Raw genomic sequence first — 23,055 nt, forward strand, 5'->3', positions numbered from 1 at the left:
TTCTTATAGTTGTCAATAGCCATTCTCCCAGAAAAAAGACCTTCATCTTCAGGATGCTCACCTGTTGGGGAGTTTCTCCTAAGATCTAACACTTTGAGGTATTTGAGCAGCAAAGTTCCATTGTTAGGATTTCGTCAAATGCTTGATGCATCGACAGGAGTTCCAGCCAGGTATGGATTCTAACTCTGCTATGACCCAACTCAGTGGCTTGGTCAGAGGCATTGTACTGAGCCTTCCTCAACTTATCTGCATAATTGTTAACTGCATCGCTGTATTTCCTGCAGACATTTGGTGAGAAACAGAAATAATGTATGTGAAGCCCCAGGCACAACCTTGGCACTTAGTGATGGGAGCTATTATTTTTATTTGCTACCAGCAAAAAACTTCAGAGTCAGGAATGAATGCCTCAAACGATTTTTATCTGTTGTTGTTATTTTTAAAGTAACACGGTAAAAAGAAATAGCCATGGATGATAGATTCCATTGATAAAGTCTCTATTGATAAAGGAGTATTTTTTGACATAAAAGGTGATTTGATTATTGCTTTGCACTTTGATCAAAAGTAATCTAGCTTAACTTTAAACAATTCCATTTTATACTTGTGTAATAGTTCACAGATTCCAAGCATGCAAAACCAATCAAATAAAGCAAATATTGATATCTCTAGGTTACAGACAGTAAATGAAGGCTCAGAGAAGGTGATTTGCTCATGGTCACACAGGTAATAGAAGGCCAGGATAGGGCTGAAACATAGATCTCTGGACTCTAACATAGCACGTAATTGAAGCATGATGCCTAATTTTTTTGCCTCATATCCATATTTCTTGTCCTTGTCTGTGTGTAAAAAACAAAGATTAAGTGTCATAACCATATTTCCCAACATGGAAAAAGAAGGCCTTTAACTCAACAGTTTAATTCAGATCAATAAATCACAACACACACATGCACACGCACACACACATTCTACCTTAATATAGTGAGATAATAAAAGAAATTAGTTATTTTAATTTAGTTTCACTTGATGATTTTTGTTAAAAGATAAAGGTGATTTCTTATGTGATATCTTACTCCAGTGATGAATGACAGGGAGTTTATTAGTGACATTTTATAAGACATATACTCATTTGCATTAGAAGCTGCTGCAGCCCAAGCAAAATTGGAATCTGAATACATCTTCCATAAAAAGAAAGGTCACAATTGGCTTTTCACCAGGCGGATTTAAATTTTTTAATACCACAGTACAGCTAAAGCGATAGTGAAATGTTACAGGTGTTAGAAAAAAAATAATTCACTTAACCATGCAGCATTTAGAAAGAAAAGAGGAAATAGCTCCGTGGAAAATTCAGAGGGGGCTTATTACTCCTCCTCACCAAGTAAAATAAGGTTATTATTTATGCTGAGTTATATAGTTCTCAAAACCTAGCACACAGAAACATTGCCAATAGCCAAACTAGAAAGTAGGGCTGAGGGTAACTGGATACTGTGGTACAAATCATTTGGGAGCACAGAGGAGTTCTCTGTCTTTTTCTGTTTTTTAAGTTATTGGTTAGGGTTCAAGACTTTATGATAAATTAACTTTTATTTCTTTGATGTTCCTTCTACATAAGTTAGAGAGTAAAACTTAGTTGTTTTCTTGAGAGAATAGTCCTGGAAATATTTTTTTTAGTTGCTGTTCATTTGTTTTGTATCTGTGTTATATCCTGTATTGCAAACACATGGTCAAAAACATTATGCAGAGATTGATAGCAAAGATGTTTATATGCTAACAAGACAAAATCAGCAGGTGCATGAGCTTTTCTGTTGAGTCACTAAGCAGATCTAAGCATCCAGACTTGGACTCTATTCATAGACCATTCTGTAATGACTATTCTGCTACCAAAATGAGGAAGGCAAAACCATAGAAATGAATCCAACCCACAGGAATTTGCCTAAAAATGACTGATGATGGGTTAGAGACTGTCGACTATCTTAGAAGTTCAAAGCCGTCATCCTCTAAGTTTGAGACTTGTAATTAATGTCTTCAAAGAGATTATTTTGCTCCTTATCCAGAGAAAACACACAGAAAGTAAAGAAAATGTGAATTCATAAATACAAACATACACACACAATCATAAATACATCCCGTGAGACAAGAAGAGTAAATTTTTAGTAACTATGATTTATAGCTATATTTTGTCTATGAGCTTATGGTAACAGATGGTGAGAGGAAATAGAAAATCAGTGTGCACATTCATGTTTTTAAAAAGAGAAATGACATTAAATCAAGAAATTCAGAATGAGTGACCCATTTAAAATGCACTCATCTAAGTTTCTATGGAGGCATGTTAATTATCATAATATATCTTTCCTAAGGGAAAAAAAAAAAGGCATGACTTAAGTGAGATCCTCATGGTGAGATTATATTTAACTGCAAGATATATGAACTCCATGAGCCAACCTGAAAAATCTTCCTGTATCTCCCCAGCTTTTCCTGACTGCTGCTAGTCCTCTTTATGAGCATGGACTCTTGATAAAGTGCTCACACATTAGTAGCTTGTCTATAACCTGGTAATTACTGGCCTTCCCTTATTGGCCAGAATGATTTACTACTTCACAATGGTCAGATCCAAACTCCTTGACAAGAATCAGTCCCTGTGACAATACTACATAGTCTTTAGAATTGCAAGCAAATTGTATGCATTGCAAATCCTATCCAAAATTTACTAAATATTAACTATTTTTATTTATGTGTTAATAAACTAATAGTTGTTCTTAATATCTACTGGTGTCAAGCAAAAAACAAGTCCAAAAAATATATGAAACTCGAGTTATTTCTTCTCTCCCATGACACTTGTGATTTCTTATAAGCCATATATATGATTTGAGAATCCAAATAACATAATTTATAAAAGGAGAAAATGTTAAATATACATTTAACAATTACAGACAAGGGCTATTTGATATTTGACTATCTGTAAAATTAGATAGCACCATAAGGTCAGTTGGTTGAAAGGAAATCAGGTTGAGAAAGAGCTTTTCACTGAGAGGAAATGGGCATGCTGTGGAGTGACCACAATGAGGAAGGATCCCAGGACCACAGCCTAACATGTCAAAGGATCAAGAAGGAAACATTCAATATATCCATCTGAGGGATCCATCTCTTTTTTGCCTCAATTATGAAAATGTATAAATAAGATTTTTTCCTCCATTTTTCCAGATCCAAGAGGAACCAAGACAAAGTTGAGATAAAACCACTAAGCCAAAGAGCATGTCGTGTGATGGAAGAAATACAAAATAGCAAGGAAAAAGCCTTACTGGCCCAAGGGGAAGTTAAAATTCCTGTACTTGACCTGTACAAAGGTTTCCTAGATTATTAGCAGCCCTGCCTACTGATACCTCAAAGCTGAGCTCACTACCCTTGTAGAGAAGATGAAACCTTCATGTTGTGGGCCAGTAAGAAGGAGAAATGTGGATCCCAACATACTTAACTCCATTAGCAACAGGAATGTAATAAACCTCAGTTGCTTTGGGTCCAAGCCTCCCCAGTACACGCCTACTTTCACTGAGTTTCTGAATATAGGAGGAGGAGATGTGCAGCCATTCAGTGAGTGACCTTGACAGAGAGCCTCAAACTGAACCTGACATGTAGGAACAAGGCCAGCTCACAGGGAAGGAAGCTTGTACCCCCCCGTTCTAACACCACTGCCTGACAATCCCAAACACTCCTTCTCTCCAATAACTCAGAATTACTGATTGCAGTATTTTGGGTGTGTCACTGACAAGAGTCCCTCCTTGACAAATCTTTAGTCAGCCTTCTCTTAATCCTCTTCCCAACAAGGCCTCAACTTTTGGAATTCTGTGTTCTACTTTGCATCACTCAATTTTAGCAATAACCCTGTCAAGATGGTTTCACCAGAATCCCCCATTCTCAGGATTCCATCACCCTGGCCTGCCTTCAGCCAGAAACCTGTTAGATCTGTTAAACCAGAATCTCCCCACCAAACCCCTGAGGTTTCCTCTTCATCACCTCACTGACCCCTCATCCTGCTCCCTGGCTATACATTCCCATTTTTCCTTGCTGTATTCAGAGTTCAACTTACTCTCCCTCCTGTACTGTGAAGTCCCATCACAATACTCTCTATTCCCATGCTCTAGACCTGAATAAAGTTGGCCTGTTTTAAGAAAGTGTCATGAATCATTTTTTCTTTGACATCTTTCCAATAAAGCTTTGGCCCCTCCATCCTCCATGGGAGAAGGTCACAAGAACTATGCAACTCTACCAGCAACCTTTCTAGAGCTTTATGACACAGGTCTTCACAGGGGCAGCCCTATCATCCAGCCCAGCAGCCCAAGGATCAAGACTTTGCAAGACAAGGCATCTGGATCTCCCCAAAGGCAGTTAGAATATTTGGCAGCATCTGTATGTTAGACTAGAAAACCTCAAACAGATGACTTATCCCAGCAGTGATCACATTTTTTTGAAGAGACTCAAAAAAGGATATCAGACTATTGAAATATGAAATGCAATACAATTGTATGTAAATCTCTGAGCTCAGTGCAATATGGTGGAAATTCATGTAGTGATCTTTCTGAGCATCAATTTTTCCCCAACAATATGTTTCCAATAATTGTTTAACTGAATCCAGGGATTATCATGTCCCAAAATAAGGAGACTTTTCTTCTTATGCAGATCTGTCACACTCTTGAAAAGAAAACCCTTGTTCAACAAAATCATTTATCTATGAAAACAGATCTTATTTTAGGCAAAGCTCCCTCAAAAATCATAATATAAATACACTTTATGATAGTCATTTTAGAGAGATATTGAGCACTGGATTCACAATGATGGGAGATAATAAAATTATACCTTTAGCACAGTAAATTTTTCAAAATGATTCTAGTATATTGAATTTTAAAACTTAACCTTCATGCAATTACAATTATAAAAGTTTGGGAAAATCATTATTCATGTACACAGTTCTTGATTAGTATATTGGGAAAGAAAACAATAAAGGAGTGGTATAAATTGAAATGTGTGTACAGATAAACTACATATCTATATGAACAAATAAATACATAATAAACTCAGGATTTGAGGATTTTCTGGTGTTATTTCATCAACTATTCCATGTTAAATAATCACATGACAAGATTAGGAAGCACTAATTAAAATACAAAGATAAAAATCATGGAAACCAGAGAAATGCTTTAGAACATTGTTTTTTTTTTTAATAATAAATTTATTTTTTATTGGTGTTCAATTTTTCAACATACAGAATAACACCCAGTGCTCATCCCATCAAGTGCCCCTCTCAGTGCCCACCACCCAGTCACCCCCACCCCCCCGCCCTCCTCCCCTTCCACCACCCCTAGTTCATTTCCCAGAGTTAGAAGTCTCATGTTCTGTCTTCCTTTCTGATATTTCCTACCCATTTCTTCTCCCTTTCCCTCCATTCCCATTCACTATTTTTTATATTCCCCAAATGAATGAGACCATATAATGTTTGTCCTTCTCCTATTGACTTATTTCACTCAGCATAATACCCTCCAGTTCCATCCACGTCGAAGCAAATGGTGGGTATTTGTCATTTCTAATGGCTAATATTCCATTGTATACATAAACCACATCTTCTTTATCCATTCATCTTTCGATGGACATCAAGGCTCCTTCCACAGTTTGGCTATTGTGGACATTGCCGCTAGAAACATCGGGGTGCAGATGTCCCGGCGTTTCATTGCATCTGTATCTTTGGGGTAAATCCCCAGCAGTGCAATTGCTGGGTCATAGGGCAGATCTATTTTTAACTCTTTGAGGAACCTCCACACAGTTTTCCAGAGTGGCTGCCCCAGTTCACATTCCCACCAACAGTGCAAGAGGGTTCCCTTTTCTCCGCATCCTCTCCAACACTTCTGAAAGAAATTGAGGAAGACACAAAGAGATGGAAAAATATTCCATGCTCATGGATTGGCAGAATTAATATTGTGAAAATGTCAATGTTTCCCAGGGCAATGTACACGTTTAATGCAATCCCTATCAAAGTACAATGGCCTTTCTTCAGAGAGTTAGAACAAAGTATTTTAAGATTTGTGTGGAATCAGAAAAGACCCCGAATAGCCAGGGGAATTTTAAAAAAGAAAACCATAGCTGGGGGCATCACAATGCCAGATTTCAGGTTGTACTACAAAGCTGTGGTCATCAAGACAGTGTGGTACTGGCACAAAAACAGACACATAGATCAATGGAACAGAATAGAGAACCCAGAAGTGGACCCTCAACTTTATGGTCAACTATATTCGATAAAGGAGGAAAGACTATCCATTGGAAGAAAGACAGTCTCTTCAATAAATGGTGCTGGGAAAATTGGACATCCACATGCAGAAGAATGAAACTAGACCACTCTCTTGCACCATACACAAAGATAAACTCAAAATGGATGAAAGATCTAAATGTGAGACAAGATTCCATCAAAATCTTAGAGGAGAACACAGGCAACACCCTTTTTGAACTCGGCCACAGTAACTTCTTGCAAGATACATCCATGAAGGCAAAAGAAACAAAAGCAAAAATGAACTATTGGGACTTCATCAAGATGAGAAGCTTTTACACAGCAAAGGATACAGTCAACAAAACTAAAAGACAACCTACAGAATGGGAGAAGATATTTGCAAATGACCTATCAGATAAAGGGCTTTAGAACATTCTAATCAGCTTCATGACTCTGAAAGGTAGATATTGTTATTCCCAGTTTACATAAAAAGGGCAGGTGAGCCCTTTACATAAAGTGGCTGCTAGACTTTGTGTGGGTTCAAAACTTGCTAGTATTAATGCCCTAAAGTGCTCTGCTCAGGATGTAGGACCTGACCCAGTCTCACTACTTGAAACCAGGAATGGTGTTGGGGCTTCTCATAGAAAGGAATGAGAAAACCTTCTGCCAAACATGGGTGGGCTACATAAGCTGACTGGAGACCAGGAATGACCTGAAGCTCCTATTTAGTCTGTGATCTCCTCCAGGTCACCAACATGACATCAAAACCCTACATATGGACTAAGGCCTAGAGAATCAGTAAAAGCAAATATAATATTGCTGGATGGTAAGCGGTGAACATTGAGAGAGAGAAAAAAAACTTTAATCCTACTCAAAATTAGCTTGTAAGTCAAAATGAAAAAAAAAATAAAATTTTGTTAGGAAGGATACTCAGCAACATCAACAATTAAAACATTAACTTATTCCAGAGATAGTAAATCTTAGGGAATAATCTAATTGATACTATGAAATACTTATTTTGTTCCCTTAAATGGAACAAAAAGTGTGAAAGAAAAACGGACAGAAATAAAGCAAGAATATGCAAATAAAGATCCCATTCGAAAGCCTGGAAATGAGAACTATGTATGTAAATAGAAGTCAGTAAATGGGACAAACAGTCAACTAAACACAAAGAGAGAATGAGTGAATCCAAAGACAGCACTGCTGAGCCCATCCAGAGCTGGCATGGAGACGGAGAAAAGATTAAAGCGCAGAATCTCTAGTCCACTTAGCAACATTCGTGTTGCTGTTTTCCTCAACTTGCACTTCTCACCTCACATCCCTGTCTCACTGAACAGCTCTCACCCCTGTCCCTGCTAAACTCACAATTAAACCTTGAAGACTGAAGAGCTCCAAGGAGAGAACAAACATCTTTTGCTTTTCACACACTCTCTGTCAGCCAGAAGGTTCTAGAAGGGAGTGTGGGTCAGTGTGGATGCCCAAGCTAAGCAAGGGAACAGAAAGCAGACCCTGGTGTGCCTGTTAAGGGAGTCATCATAGAGTCATCCTCTCCTAGGGGAGAGCCCTGGGCTTCTTAGAAGTGAGTGGGAGTGAGAGCATTAGGGGACATTGTATCCAGCATCGAGCACCTGCATCTTCTCATTGGGTTCAAGTGGGTTCAAGTTTAGGTAGTCAAAGGTGATGCTGTCCTATAAGAGGTAAATAGATGATTGCAGCTGGAAAGGAAGGTGTTTTTCTCTTTTCCTAAAATGCTTTTACTTTCTACGTCCTTTCTTTAACGTGCTTTTACAAATGCCCTGTTTCTTACCCTGTGGCTAACCTAATCACATCTTGTTCTGAGAGGCAGCATTAGACACCTCTCTGACAGCAGCCAAAAAGGAGAGCAGGGACCTGAGTGACAAAGCTCTCTCATCCCAGAAGGATATTGGTGGCTCCTCAAATCTTTTCTCCTCTTCCTGCCCCAGGTCACAGGGAACCTCAATAACACATCAAGACATCAGCACTTGGTGGTGTACAACTGGCCAAACTCGGATTGCTGCCACTCTATTTCAAGAGGCAGCCTGGTTTCACAGAAAGGACAGTGGACTGACACAAGTCCTGAGATCTGTTCAAAGCTCCGTGCATACCCAGTGTGACCTCAGTGGAATCACTCTCTGCCTTTAGACTCATTTTCCTGCTGTGCAAAATGAACAATGAATTAAATCTTTCCTAATGATCTCTCTCTCTCTCTCTCTCTCTACCATCTCCCTCAGGCTTCTCCAATAAAAAAAATAATGTTCATTGACAGGACACCTTTGCTGTTATATTATTCAATTAATTTCAGTTTGTTTAACTCAAATGGCAACGATATCTTTCTCACACAACTGGGTGAGAACTAGGGGAATTAACTAAGGTGCCTGCCTAGAATATAGCAGGTGTTCACTAAGATGGCAGGTTTTACTATTGACACTTATTTGCTAATGATAAAAAAATTAATTTCATTTAAAAAATACGTGGCAGGGGTCTTTCTAGCCATTTTGAAAGAAAATATTTTCTGAACTCTGAAGCTAAAGACAGAGGACTCTGACTACAAAGGATGAACACGAAGGCAGTGCTAACCTTGTTGGGAGGCAGGGGGAGCATGAATGTGGCAAGAGGTTCCAAGTGGCTCAGGTTCAAGAAACATGTCAAAGATCCCTTATCTGAGATTCTTAGAGACACCATAAGTTTTTTTGGGGGGCAGGGGTGGAGGAGGGAGAAGGCATTAAATTGCTGCTTCAGGGTCATCAAGTTTTTAGGCTTCCCAGAGAGAATGCTTTTGCATTGTCTGTCTATCCATTGTATCTGTATTTCTCTCAGGATGCATGTGTATATATGTATGTATAATGTATACAATTTATATATAAAATAATACAATATTATATAATTCATTAATTATATATTATATTCATATTATATTCATATTATAATTATAATTATAATTATAATATAATATAATTATATTATAATTAATATAATTATTATATAATATAATATTATATTATAATTATATAATATAATATAATTATAATATAATTCATATTATATTAATGAATATTATATTCATTAATATAAACATATAATTTCCCCTTTCTCTCTCTTCAAAATTCCAATATTTCTACCTGTCCCCAACATTTCTAAATCCAGTCTCTTCCAGCTCTGAGCTGGCTGATTTCCTTGGCTGGAATCTGTGTATATGAGTGAAATAAATTAGTACAGCTATGTTAGGAAGAAAATAATTTCACAACTATAGAGCAACACTTTTCTCTCAAAGCTGTCTCTACTACCCGGTCTCCTGCCAAAGCAAAAACAACACAAGCACATTACAAAACCTCACGCTTCACTTTGGTAAAAATAGAAATAGGCTGCATGGTGATTATACATAGTAAATTTGCTTGGGTTTGTGGTTAATTCATTGTGCCATAAATTTTTTTTTAATATTCAAAATACTTCTTTATTGATACCACCAAAAAACAAGACTAATTAATTCTGGATTATACAACAGAAGCTGTGGACCATCTCATTTTATTTGCAAGCCAAAAATAAGAAATAAAGTCCACATGCGATGTCCACACATCTCAGGCTAGGATTCTTTGATCTTTGTACATTGGATTTTACATATTCATACTAGAAATAAAATATCTTATAAATAAATATCGAGCAATCCCGGTCTCCTTGAATGTTTAAGTGGACTTTCTGCTGTCTGCTCTCATAATTTGCAAGAAGGAAAGTGGATATTTCTTTAGCATCCATCATCATATTTTCTCAATCCTGCGGTACAGGTCTTTCTTTTCACATTCTCATGTTTCTAAAATCAGAAAGCATCTTTAAAAAAAAACTTATTTATTTATTTTGGAGAAAGAGAGAGTACAGGGGTAAGAAGCAGAGGAAGAGGGAGAGAGGATATCAAGCAGATTTCCCAGCAAGCTCAGAGCCTGTCTCAGGGCTCTATCTTATGACCTTGAGATCATGACCTGAGCTGAAACCAAGAGTCAGATGCCCAACCGAAAGAGCCACCCACATGCCCCTAAAATCAGAAAGCATCTTTACAACCAATCTCTACATTTAAAGCCCCTTTCATTTCCTTGCAAATTAATAAATCTAGTGATTGTCACACAATCTATAATACTTTAGAATATTAAAAATGCACATTACAACAAAAATTATCACATAGGTTATTTTATTTAACCCTCTGAAATAAGTGTACATATTCTCATTTTATAGAAAGGGAAACTATGATACATTATGCTTCAATAATTTACCAAAGGTCACACAATCCATGTGAGGACATATTTCACTGGAACCCACTTCTATCTGATTCCTACTGTAGACCTGCTACATTATAATGTGGAGCGAGGAACAAAATAGATGTCTTCCAGAAATACTGCAGCTAGGAAGTCAGCTCTTTAAAAATAATAAGTCCTATTCCCCACCATTTTTCTTTGCTTTCCCCATATTTAAGTCATGCAATTATCAAGGCTGAAAAGTCCCATGATCTGCCATCTGCAAGCTGGAGAACCAGGAAAGCCAGTGGAATAATCCATCCAAGTTCAAAGGCCTGAGAACCAAGAGTACCAATGTCCAAGGGGAGGAGAAGATGGATGACCCAGCTCAAGTAAAGAGAGAAAATTCACCCTTTATCTGCCTTTTTGTTCTAGTCAAGCCCTCAAAATATTAGATGATGCCCACCAGCATTGGTGAGGGTGATGTTCTTTATCCAGTCTATCAACTCAAATACTAACTCCTGCCAGAAACACTCTAAGACATCCAGAAATAATGTTTACCAGCTATCTGGGTATCCTTTGGTTCTGTCAACTCGACATGTAAAATTAACTGTTACATTCCATTTCTCAAATTAGTTGGAATAACTATAAAATGTAGTCAAAGTTAATGCAACTTCTTCTCTAAGTTAATTTACTACTACCAAGTCAAAATATTTGTTTAATTGTTGGCTATTTTTTTTTTTAATGACTAATGAGACATCAGAGAGACCAATGACTACAAAACTTCTGAAGAATAAGCCCTACCCTGCTGCTGTGGAATGCTGTGGCAGGCCCCAACGGTTTCCTTTGACTAGTTTAGACTCTTGGTAAGGAAGTAAGTGATAACATCGCACCATATTCCAGGCACTGAGAAGATGAAACATCTGTTCAATCTTATGGTTCATTCCTATTTGGGTGCAAGCTGTTTCTCAAAAGCAGCTGCCCTATCACTCAAGTCTTTTTCCTGAAATCAACAAAACCCATAAACATGCCCCCAAAAGACTCATTTAATTCCTGCTGATGCTACTACCAAAGCACAGTGTGCATTAATCAGCCTCATTAATTGAATCATCATAGGAATGGAATATCAATAAGTCATACACAGGTTTTGTGGAATAAAATTGTTTAATGCTAGAGATCTCAGCTTTTCCTTACTCACTGCAGAAGGATGTGAAGCACATTTGCAGTCTGTGAATGCAGTTTTGCAAGCTGTCCCAGAAGAACCCAAATTTGGAGAAGTACTTTCTCCCTACAAGCATTGGGCTTTATAAAAATTTTTTGATGTATTTGAGGCCAGTTACCATGATAAATAATTAGCTAATAGATGTAAATTTATTCACTCTATGTTTACACCAACAAAATGTCACTTAAATACTTTAAAAGATCTTGTCCAATTTCAATATTTATAGGGAAATTTAAGGATGAGAAGAATACTCAACTAAGCTCTCCAATTAAACGTTTGTGGGTCCTGGGCACATGTCATCAAAGACATGGGGGTGGAGGTAGGAGCATCAATTAAGAGCATTTCGTATTCCAGGACCCTAAGAAACAGGTATGTTCAATCCCAAAGAAAGCCAAAGTTCAAGGTTGAAAGTCATTTTAGGAAAGATTATTGTATTGAATCACAGTAAGAAGAAGCTAAAAAAAAAAAAAAGCCTTTCCCCAAGGCTATAGTATAGAGTAAGACAGAGCACTAAGCACTTGGTATAGGTTAGCAGAAGGTAAGAAAGGTATAAAGAGGACAAATGGCAAAGCTAGAGTTGCAGTGATAATGCCTGGAAGGTAGGAGTACAGCCATGTGACTTGCTGTTCCTCAGGCAGAGACATAGGGATTATGACCCCCTCTTCTCCATGGGGCCAGGCTCTGTAGCAGTCCATTGATGGGGGCAGAATTGAGGTCTGGAGAGTAGGACAAATGAAGGGTCATCCTCTACCAGAAAACTGGTCTATCCACACAGTCAAACTGAGTAATGTGCATAGTCAATATTCACGAGTCAATGAACTAGATGCTGAGTCAGTATTGAGTATTTCCTGTTCAGTTTCCTAAAACCAGTTGCTCAGGCCTATGGAGATTAATCGACACTAATTGTCATCAGATCCACTTGTCACAGCCATTGTTTATGGCTTAGCATTGGTTTAATAGAAGACATCATAGACTCATGTTTACAAGAGGGATTGGGAATTTATTTTTTTATTAACAGCCTTTGAGCTACAAGATAAGCAAAATTAATCTAATCAGAAATGAATAAAAAGTTGCATTACCTTTTTTACATACATGTATTTAATTTTTATGTTTAACTTAAATATATTTTATATTTAAATAGATTATATAGTATTTTTTAAATTATATACATTAATTTTAATAGGTTAAATGACTCTTCCAGTTAGAAAAGGGATGAGAAATTTTTATTCCAAGAGGTAACAAATAAATACTGAATAATTACTACATAAATACAAATAAGTAGAGTCCCATAGTGATCTGATACAGAATGGAAATGGTGGAATAGGGATGCTGGGTGGTTCAGTAGTTGGGCTTCTGCCTTTGATTCAGGGCGTGATCCCGGGGTCTTGGGATCAAGTCCTGCCTTGGGCTCTTTGCAAGGAGCCTGCTTCTCCCTCTTCCTGTGTCTCTGCCTCTCTCTATATATGTCTCTTGTAAATAAATAAATAAAATGTTTAAAAAAAGGAAATGGTGAGCTAGATAAGAAGATAAGAAAAAAAGAGGTTAAAATGAGAAGGTAAGAAGTTTCAAAACGTGTCCTTTTTGAAAGGACACAAAGTTCAGAACTAGGAATCCAAACAGATACAAACAAAAAAGACCATAGGAGATAAAGAGAAGAAAAAAAGAAGCTTAGAATTTAGGGGGAAAATACCAAGGAAGTCTACATGAAGACATGCAAAGTGAGAGGGATGTAGCCAAAGGAGGAAGGAAAAATATAGAAAGAGCAATAAAGAGAAAAATTAGATTGTTAATGCTTAAATTCCTGCTTTTAATCACAGAGCCAGTTGCTCACTTGTACCACAAATCTTTAAGGATTTTGTTCCTTCCACTACACTGGGAAAGAAATATTTTTGGGACTGGAATCATTATTTAGTTATTCATGCAACAAAAAACAGTTAAAATCTCATGGCTAAGGCATTGTTCTGGGCACTAGGAATGCCTCATTCCATTTATTTCCTAGGGTCCATAAAATTGAAGGAAGGTAATTGCTGATTAAAACAACAAAGATCCATTTCAGACTGGCATCATATCTCATTTCATATGAATGAATGAGTAAATGAATGAATAAATAAAAAATAGATTAATTTTAGCCAGATATTTTAGCTACCAAGTGGCTTAAACAGAATTTTAACCAAGCTTTGTCTAATCAATAATGAACAATACAATTTCATATCATCAGAGTCCCATATTTGAAAGGATAGTGGCTGAAAACTTCCCAAACTTGGAGAAAGACATAAATCTAAGATATTTAAAAACTAAGAAGGCTCCATGTAGGATACACCCAAAGAAATCCAGGTCAAGACACATCACACTTCAACTTCTAAGCACTAAAACAAAAACGTATCTTGAAAGCACTCAGGTAGAAACAAGACTTTGTCTACAGAGAAATACCAATTTGAATGATAGATTTCTCATCTGAAATAATGGAGGACAAAGAGAAGTGACACAATATTTCAAGCACTGAAATAAAAGAACTGTTAGTTACAAATTTCATATCTTCAAAGCTATCTTCAGGAATGAAGGAAGAATACGAATATTCTTACATGAAGGAAAACTATAAGAATTTGCCACTTAACAGAACTACTCTTAAAGAATTGCTAAAGAAAATTCTCCAAACAAAAATGAATTGATAAATGAAGGAATCTTAGAGCGCTAACAATGTAAAGAATCAACGTGGTTAATAGTCATTAGCCAAGAATAATCTGCAGTAGACTATTCTCATGAGTTTTCTAAATCTTATTTGAGAATTGAAGTAATTGATTTAATAATTTGAATAATTTGAATAATTCAATTCAATAATTGAATTGAAATAAATATTATAATGCCGTCTATATCAATCCGCTTGGACTTCTATAATAAAAAAAACATAAACTGAGTGGCTTAAACAACCAAAATTTATATTCTCACATCCTTGGAGGCTAGAAAGTCCAAGATCAAGTTTCTGGTGAGGCCTCTCTTCCTGGTTGCAGATGGCCCCTTTCTCATTGGCCTCACCTGGACTGACTTTCTTTCTTTCTTTCTTTCTTTCTTTCTTTCTTTCTTTCTTTCTTTTTTAAAGATTTTATGTATTTATTTAAGAAAGAAAGAGAACGAGCAGGGGGAGAAGCAGAGGGAGAGGAAAAAGCAGGCTCCCCATTGAGCATGGAGTCTGACCTGGGGCTCCATCTCAGGACCTGAGATCATGACCTGGACTGAAGTCAGATGCCTTGCCAACTGAGCTACCCAGGAGTCCCCCTCACATGGCCTTTCTTTAGCTTACACCTGTAGGCAGGGAGCAGGGTGTGGAGAGAAAAACTCTCTCACATCTCTTCTTTTTTTTTTTTTTAATATTTTATTTATTCAGGAGAGACAGAGACAGACAGACAGAGAGAGAGAGAGAGAGAGGCAGAGACACAGGCAGAGGGAGAAGCAGGCTCCATGCAGGGAGCCTGATGTGGGACTCGATCCCAGGTCTCCAGGATCACACCCTGGACTGAAGGCAGCGCTAAACCACTGAGCCACCCAGGGATCCCCTCTCACATCTCTTCTTATGAGAACACTAATCCTATTGGCTTAGGGCTTCCACCCTATGACCTCATTTAATTGTAATTACCTCCTTATAGACTTTCTCTCCAAATGCAGCCACACTGAAGGATAGGGCTTCACATAGGAACTTTGAAAGGACACAAATATTGAGTCCAAATCAACATCTGAAAGTCAAGACAATGACTTTTCAATAGTGGAGATGGTACAGAGACCTGAACAAAAGTAAGGTTTCCATGCTATGCTCAAGTGATAACACACTGATATCAGTAGACTGTCATAAGTCACGTATGTATATTGTAATGCCAAGCACAACCACTCACAACCTATACAAAGCAATACACCCCAACAACTACAAACAAATCAGAGTGGAATCCTAAAAAAATATTCAAGTAACCTACAGTAAGATAAACAGAGGAAACAAACAAACAAAAAACCCCACAAATAATAAAAATTATAAATATACCAAATAAAAAGCAGAGTTTGACAGAGTGGATAAAAACATAAAAGCACAAAATATGAAGTTGTCCTTTTAAAAAGGGGAGGTGAAGTCTTTAATGGGGAGATAATAAAACATTTTTTAAAAAAGCTGAATCTAATCCAATTTAAACTATAAACTCTACCTTGTATGACCTCTTTGAAATCAATCTAACTATGCTTCTGATATTTATTACAGGTATAGCAAATAAGGGCCTAAGCTACAACTCGAACAACTTGTACTCTGCTGCATCAATTGGTAGAGCTGCTCTACTAAATAAAGATTAAGTACCAAGGGCTGCTCAAAGATGACTTTAAAGCATCCCACTGAAAAGCAAAACGTGAGGCAGCTGCTTGGTTGATATGTTCAAACGCAAGTGATCTCACAGGATTTCTCCCTCAGTTGTCCGAGAAATATTATTTCAGAGCCTGGCGGTACAATTTCCAAGATTATCATCCCTCTCTTCCCTCAGAAAAGGTGGTACCCATGTAAGGATATACACTAGCACACTCAGCATGTCTGCAAAGGGGCGAAATGAAAAAGCCACACAGCAGATAATCTCAGTGGAATGAAGACACCAGATGGACCTGCCAATGTACAAGTGAATTTTTTTATATTTTGAAATTAGCAAAGTTGTTATCCAAGCAGGCAAAGAAAACAGTTATAATTGAGAGTATGTCATATCTTTAGAGCATGCTGTAGCTTTTCAAAGAAAATGGAAAATACACAGATGTGGGGCATTCCAGGAGAAATATGATCATTTTTCATGCTACATCTGTATGATTTTCCAGGAGAAAGCTATAACTTCTTACACTGTTATGAAATAAGGTAGTGACCTAGAAGTTGTAAAAAGGGCTTTTGGACTTAGAGGTTGTGTAAAGACGTAATGAAGTGCCTTGGGGAGAAAATTAAAAATGAAAGTAATCCCCAAGGAGACTCAAGAATCACTCTTAATTCTTTCTCTAACTCACTGTGAAACACTGGACAGGTCATCTGTTCTCTTTAGACCATGAAGAAATAACACTGAGGACACTCTGGGAAAAAAAAAATCAATTGATGGAAGTGACTTTTGATACCTCAGGAGAAAATGCCTATCCAAGCATTTATACTTTTATAGGAAAAGCAAAACAAAAATAGGTGTCTTTTCTCCAAAGATCCCCAGAGACCAGAAAAAAAGAAAAAGAAGCCCTCCTTATTTCATAATGGCAAGGCAGATTGGAATGTTCAGTGTCAGGCTTCCAGATGGGCAGTTTGGCAGTGAGCTGATAAATGACCTAGAATTAGAGACCCAGACATTCCCGACAGGAATACTCCAGCTCCAGTGGGTGTCAAGGGAGGTGTATTTCTCAAAGTTTGTATTGTTTGACAAAAGAAAAGGTGGTTCTCTCGATCTAAAATGAGTTGATGCAACAAGATTAAAATAGATAAATCATGTACTTCTCCCTTATTCCTAACATCAGGGTTTCTATGAGACTGTTTTGGTTTTCTAAAGAGAAAAGCAGAGTCTACAATCAGATTAAAAAGCCAAGGGTATGTTTTGATTTCTTATGTATCATTCCAGAGTTGGGCCAGTTATGTACATTATATTCAGAAGGAAAACATTAAAAAATAATAATAATGTTTTATGTCAAGTATGCCTCAATTAAAAAAACAAATTTAAAAATCAACCATGCTGAAGAGATGAATATTTTGATTTGGGAATATAAGAAGTGAGGGATTTGGAAGTATGAAGAGATTAGAGGTGAAGATTGGAATCAAGAGTAGTAGAATACAGAACATAAGCACTCTGTGGGCACAAGAAGTCCAGTGCGAATTTAAATACTTGTGGTAGGAAAAAGGTAAAAAATAAGTATTTCCTTTTTGACAAGTAAGCCATGCTGATGAGGAAGGACCCTGTCTTCCTTTTACCTCATCCTTAATCCTTCCCCTCATCCATAGGCTCCTATCCCCATGACCCCCATTATGTGAAAAGTTCAGTTACACTTTGGGCTACAGAAATTTGTATGAGTTACCCTGAAACTTAACCATAATCTTCATCATTTCTACAGGATATACTTTTTAAATTTCAGGTGGTTCAGAAAAAAAAAAACATAAAAATTTAAAATGAGTCTGTTTTAACACTATTTACACATCTGTCATAGTCAGTCCCCCAAAATTACCAAAACCAAAGGCAAAAGCACACAACACAACTCCAGAAATCCAAATATGGCAACACACATGTGTGAGGCCATATTCACTTCGACAAGTCATTTAGCTCACAAGGCCAAGAGAAGAGGACATATTTTATGTCCTCAGGCTACCTAGTCTTAATCAGAATTTCTATATTTTTAGTTAAGTTTAGAAGACATGCAAATTTCTATTAAAAAGTTTATATTCAAAGCAACCACTGCAGCCAGAGAAAAGGTTGGCCAAAAACCAAAGAAACAATAACCTTAAATTGAAATCAGCAATCTTTATTCTTTAAAAAATTCCAAACGATAGCATCTTTTTTAGCAGAACAGTTTTAAGGAACTGAATTGCCAACATAAGGCAAGAACTATCTTTGTTTTTTCTCCTCTAGGTTTATTACAAAAACTAATTACCCTGTCTGAGCCTAAAAAGGAAAGAAATCTCCCTCTAAGGTATTAATCCAAATTTAGGTTTCCATAAAAAGTATGTTGGAGGTTAGAACCAATCTGATGTTATGTTTTTTTAATCTCCATAACATAGCATAAAATACAAAAGTTGTAAGACCAAATTTATTTGAAAAAGCCACATTGCTAGTGTTTGAAATTTAATATGTCATTAAAACAAGATCATTTTCAATCTCTGTGACACATGAAAGATGAAGTTTTCTGGGCTTTCCCCCTCCTTCTGTTCCAACACAAGTACACATTCCAAGATGGTGTTCCGATTTTTTCTGAGGAGATAGTTAAATGTAAACTTCTAGGTTGAAATGGCCAGCACCTTACAGATCCTGCTATAGAGCCTCTCCCAATTTCCCATTAAGATACCCATTGGATGGAACTGGAGGGTATTATGCTGAGTGAAGTAAGTCAGTCGGAGAAGGACAAACATTATATGTTCTCATTCATTTGGGGAATATAAATAATAGTGAAAGGGAAAATAAGGGAAGGGAGAAGAAATGTGTGAGAAATATCAGAAAGGGAGACAGAACATAAAGACTGCTAACTCTGGGAAACGAACTAGGGGTGGTAGAAGGGGAGGAGGGCGGGGGGTGGGAGTGAATGGGTGACGGGCACTGGGTGTTATTCTGTATGTTAGTAAATTGAACACCAATAAAAAAAAAAATAAAAATAAAAAAATAAAAAAAAATAAAACAATTCAGGTAAATTAAAAAAAAATAAATAAAAATAAAAAAAATAAAAAAAATAAAAAAAAAAAGATACCCATTGGAGACAAAGGTACAGATTTGAATACTGAAGATAGCACGCAACCAATCACCACAACCACTTATTTAGGTATTCACACATAGTCATGAATGCCTGCTAGGTATCAAGCTCTATGGCAGTGATGGGAATACACTCATCAGACAGACACAGTTAACTATCCTTAGAAAGTTCACAATCTAGGGAAGGGACACAGACTCTAACATCTTGGGAGAAGGCCAATTAAATAGAGTCACAAGATAATGGACTAAGGAAAACCCATGCTCTGTTTTTTTCTTTTGGTGTATACATTTTTTAAAATTGTTTACTTAAATTCCATTTATTAACATTTAGTGTATTATTAGTTTCAGGGATAGGATTTAATGATTTATCAGTTGCGTATAATACCCCATGCTCATTATATCAAGTGTGCTCCTTGATGCCCATCACCCTATTACCCCATCCCCACAACCATCTCCCCTCCAGCAACCCTCAGTTTGTTTCCTATAATTGAAAATCTCTTATGGTTTGCCTCCCCCTCGGATTTTATCTTATTTTATTTTTCTTTCCCTTCCCCTATCTTCATCTGTTTTGTGTCTTCAAGCCCACATAGGAATGAAATCAGATGGTATTTGTCTTTCTCTGACTGACTTAATTTGTTTAGCATAATACACTCTAGTTCTATCCACATCATTGCATATGTCAAGATTTCATTCTTTTTTGATGGCTGAATAATATTCCATTTCCTATATGGAAAACACGTGGTCTGAAACAGCCTCATTTGGTCAGCTAGGATATACATATATGAAGATAATTCAAACCTCTCCTTTGGCCTCACTTATGTAAAACTGAAAGTCGGGTAACTGATCCCTTATAGCATAGATCCTTTTTTCTTTCTAAGAGAACTTATTTCTTCTCCCTCCAATCCATTAGTACCTATATTTATTTGCAGATTGCAAGTCTGTTGTACAATAAGGCCTGTGATAGAAGAAATAATACCTGATGTGTGGTCGTGGTCAGTAGAGTGCTACAAGTGAATTCTTAATATAAGACTAAAGTCGTAGGTTAAAGCAGAGCTATAAATTGTCACAGATACACTTAGCTATTCTCAAGTATGAGGCTATTCACCAGCTGCATCACTGTGACCTGGGAAGCCTTTAAGAAATACAAGTTCCAAATCCTAACTCCAGAGATTAAAATCCCGAAGAGGAGATGGAATCCAGGAAGCTTCATGCGTTTTAAGTTTTTCTAAAAGATTCTGATGAGCAGTCAAATTTGGAAAGCCTGTCCCCTGGAGATAAACATTATTTTCCAGAGTAAGAAAATTAGGCCTTGTGGGCAGTCTATCAAAAGTGCAGAAGTTGAGTAATGATCAGAAACTAAAATCTGGCTAAGGGCTTTGTACATTAATTCAAAAATAGGATTTAGAGCTATCCTAGAATCCATAAGCACCCAAGTGCACAGAAAAGGCAAAAAAAAAAAAATCTATGCTTCTTTCAAATAGGCAAATTGTGTCTAGAGATCTGTCCTCATTGACAGATGAGAAAACAGTGAAGTATTGCCAATATAGACCATATAAAATCATTCTGAAACACTAAAAAAGGAAAGAAATACCCTGAAAGTTGAGAGGAAAATCAAGCCTCAGAAAACAAATGCCCTATAATAAGCAGAACATGTTATAAAATATATTTGTCATCTCAGTAAAATAAAAGGAAACAGGGCTCCTATATAGTATGGATAGAAAGTCATAAGGGGTGGAGTCAGGGGATAGTCGATATTAAAAAAGAAACTAAGCAAGTGGTATTACATCAAACCAAAAGGCCTTTGAAAAAGTGAAGAAAACCATCAATAAAGTGAAAAAACAATCTACTAACTGGCAGAGATATTTTCAAATGACATAATTGATATAGAGTTAATATCTAAAATATATAAAAAACTCATACAACTCAATATCACAAAAACAATCCAATTTAAAAATAGGCATATGGGGCTCCTGGGTGACCCAGTCAGTTAAATGTCTGCCTTTGTCTCAGGCCTGACCCCAGGGTCCTAGGATCAAGCCCCGCATTGGGCTCTCTGCTAAGTGGGGAGCCTGCTTCTTCCTCTCCCTCTGCCTGCTGCTCCCTCTGCTTGTGCTCTCAATCTCTCTTTCTCCTCTCAAATAAATAAATAAAATCTTAAAAGGAAAAATAAAAATAAAAAATAAGTTAAAATGAGCTGAGTCTCCAAATAGACATTTCTCCAAAGAAGACATACAGATAGCCAACAGACACGTGAAAAGATGCCCAACAACACAAATGCTTCAGCATTTTGAAAGAGCATGAAGTCATCCATTTGACTTGTTTCTAAGTCCCAAATATTTTCTCTTAATTGTAGTCATAGTAAATAGTCTTTAAAGTAAATAAGTAAATAATCTCTCGGTCACAAAAACGCTGACCACAAGTTCCTGGAAGAAATGAAGTATAATCTTATTCCTTAGTAGTGGGTTTGTCATGTCCAAATGAATTAAAATTTTGATTAGACATAATTCCCTAGGCATAGCCCTGATTACAAAATAAGATTCTCATTGAATTTTTGAATATAATTATTTTGCCATTGAAAATTAAGACACTCAGTAAAAGTATTTTTTCATAAATTCTTACTGGATACAAGAAAACAAGATCACTTATAAGTGTTTTTATTACTGTTTAAAGTCTTAGCTTAATAATTTGAGAGTTAGTGATGAATAAAAAAGAAATCTAAAGGGCTTCCTCATATTCCCACAAAAAAAATAGAACATTAAAAGTAATACTGACAAATTCTAGGACAACCACAATTAGTTTGTCATCAATTCATTTGATTCTGTATAATTAATTCTTATTCTGCTAGATCTTTAGTTAGTCTCTTTTCATAAAGTCCTCTGCTTTTAGACTATAAATAGGCCTGTAAATATGATTTGTCCCCTCATGCTATGTGACAACTGTTTAAGCAATGTCAGTTTAAAACCTACACCCAAGACTATTCCCTGAATAATAAATAGTTAAGAGTACCTGGTATAGTTTTTTTCCAGAAGATTCTAAAACTGTCCATTGATATTAAAGATTCCATTTCTATTATGTAGCTTATAACAGCCTGTGAGCAGGCATGTGAGAAAGGTAAAATCGCTTTTTGATGATAACAGTGAATGCCACAGTAACCAACAACATTGAAATGAAGGAAAGTAAAAACTTCTATCAAGATCGACCATATGTAACAGTTCATAAGGATTTGACCAATATTTTCTTGTAGGAAAGAAAATATTATGATTACCATTGGCAAAAAACACGGTTTAGAGCATGCTTCAGAACCAGACTCAGACTTTGATTAATATGCTGAAGGCTCCAATGAGTAAAGTAGACTTCATGGTACAATATATGGGCTATGTAAGCAGAGAGATGGAAATTCTAAGAAAGAACCAAAGAACAAACCTGGGGATCAAAAATACAATGTAACATAAATGAAGAATGCTTTTGATAAACTTATTAGTAAATGGGACATGGTTAAGGAAAGAATCTCTAAGCTTGAGGATACCTTGAAAGTAACCTCCAAAACTGAAAACAAAGAGAAAGAAAACTGAAAAAGAAAAAAGAAACGGAACAAAATATCCAATATTCAAGAACTATGGAATGGCCACAAAAGGTGTAACATATGCTTCAAGGGGAAAGAAGAAGAAGAAGAAGAAGAAAAAAGAAGAAGAAGAAGAAGAAAAAGAAGAAGAAGAAGAAGAAGAAGAAGGAGGAGGAGGAGGAGGAGGAGGAGGAGGAGGAGGAGGAGGAGGAGAAGGAAGGAAGGAAGGAAGGAAGGAAGGAAGGAAGGAAGGAAGGAAGGAAGGAAGGGCAGAAATTAATATCAGATACCAAACCACAGATCTGGGAAGCTCAGAGAACACCAAGCAGGGTAAATGCAAATAAATAAGTAAAAAT

Source organism: Canis aureus, chromosome 12, assembly GCF_053574225.1.
Source record: "Canis aureus isolate CA01 chromosome 12, VMU_Caureus_v.1.0, whole genome shotgun sequence".
NCBI lineage: Eukaryota > Metazoa > Chordata > Mammalia > Carnivora > Canidae > Canis > Canis aureus.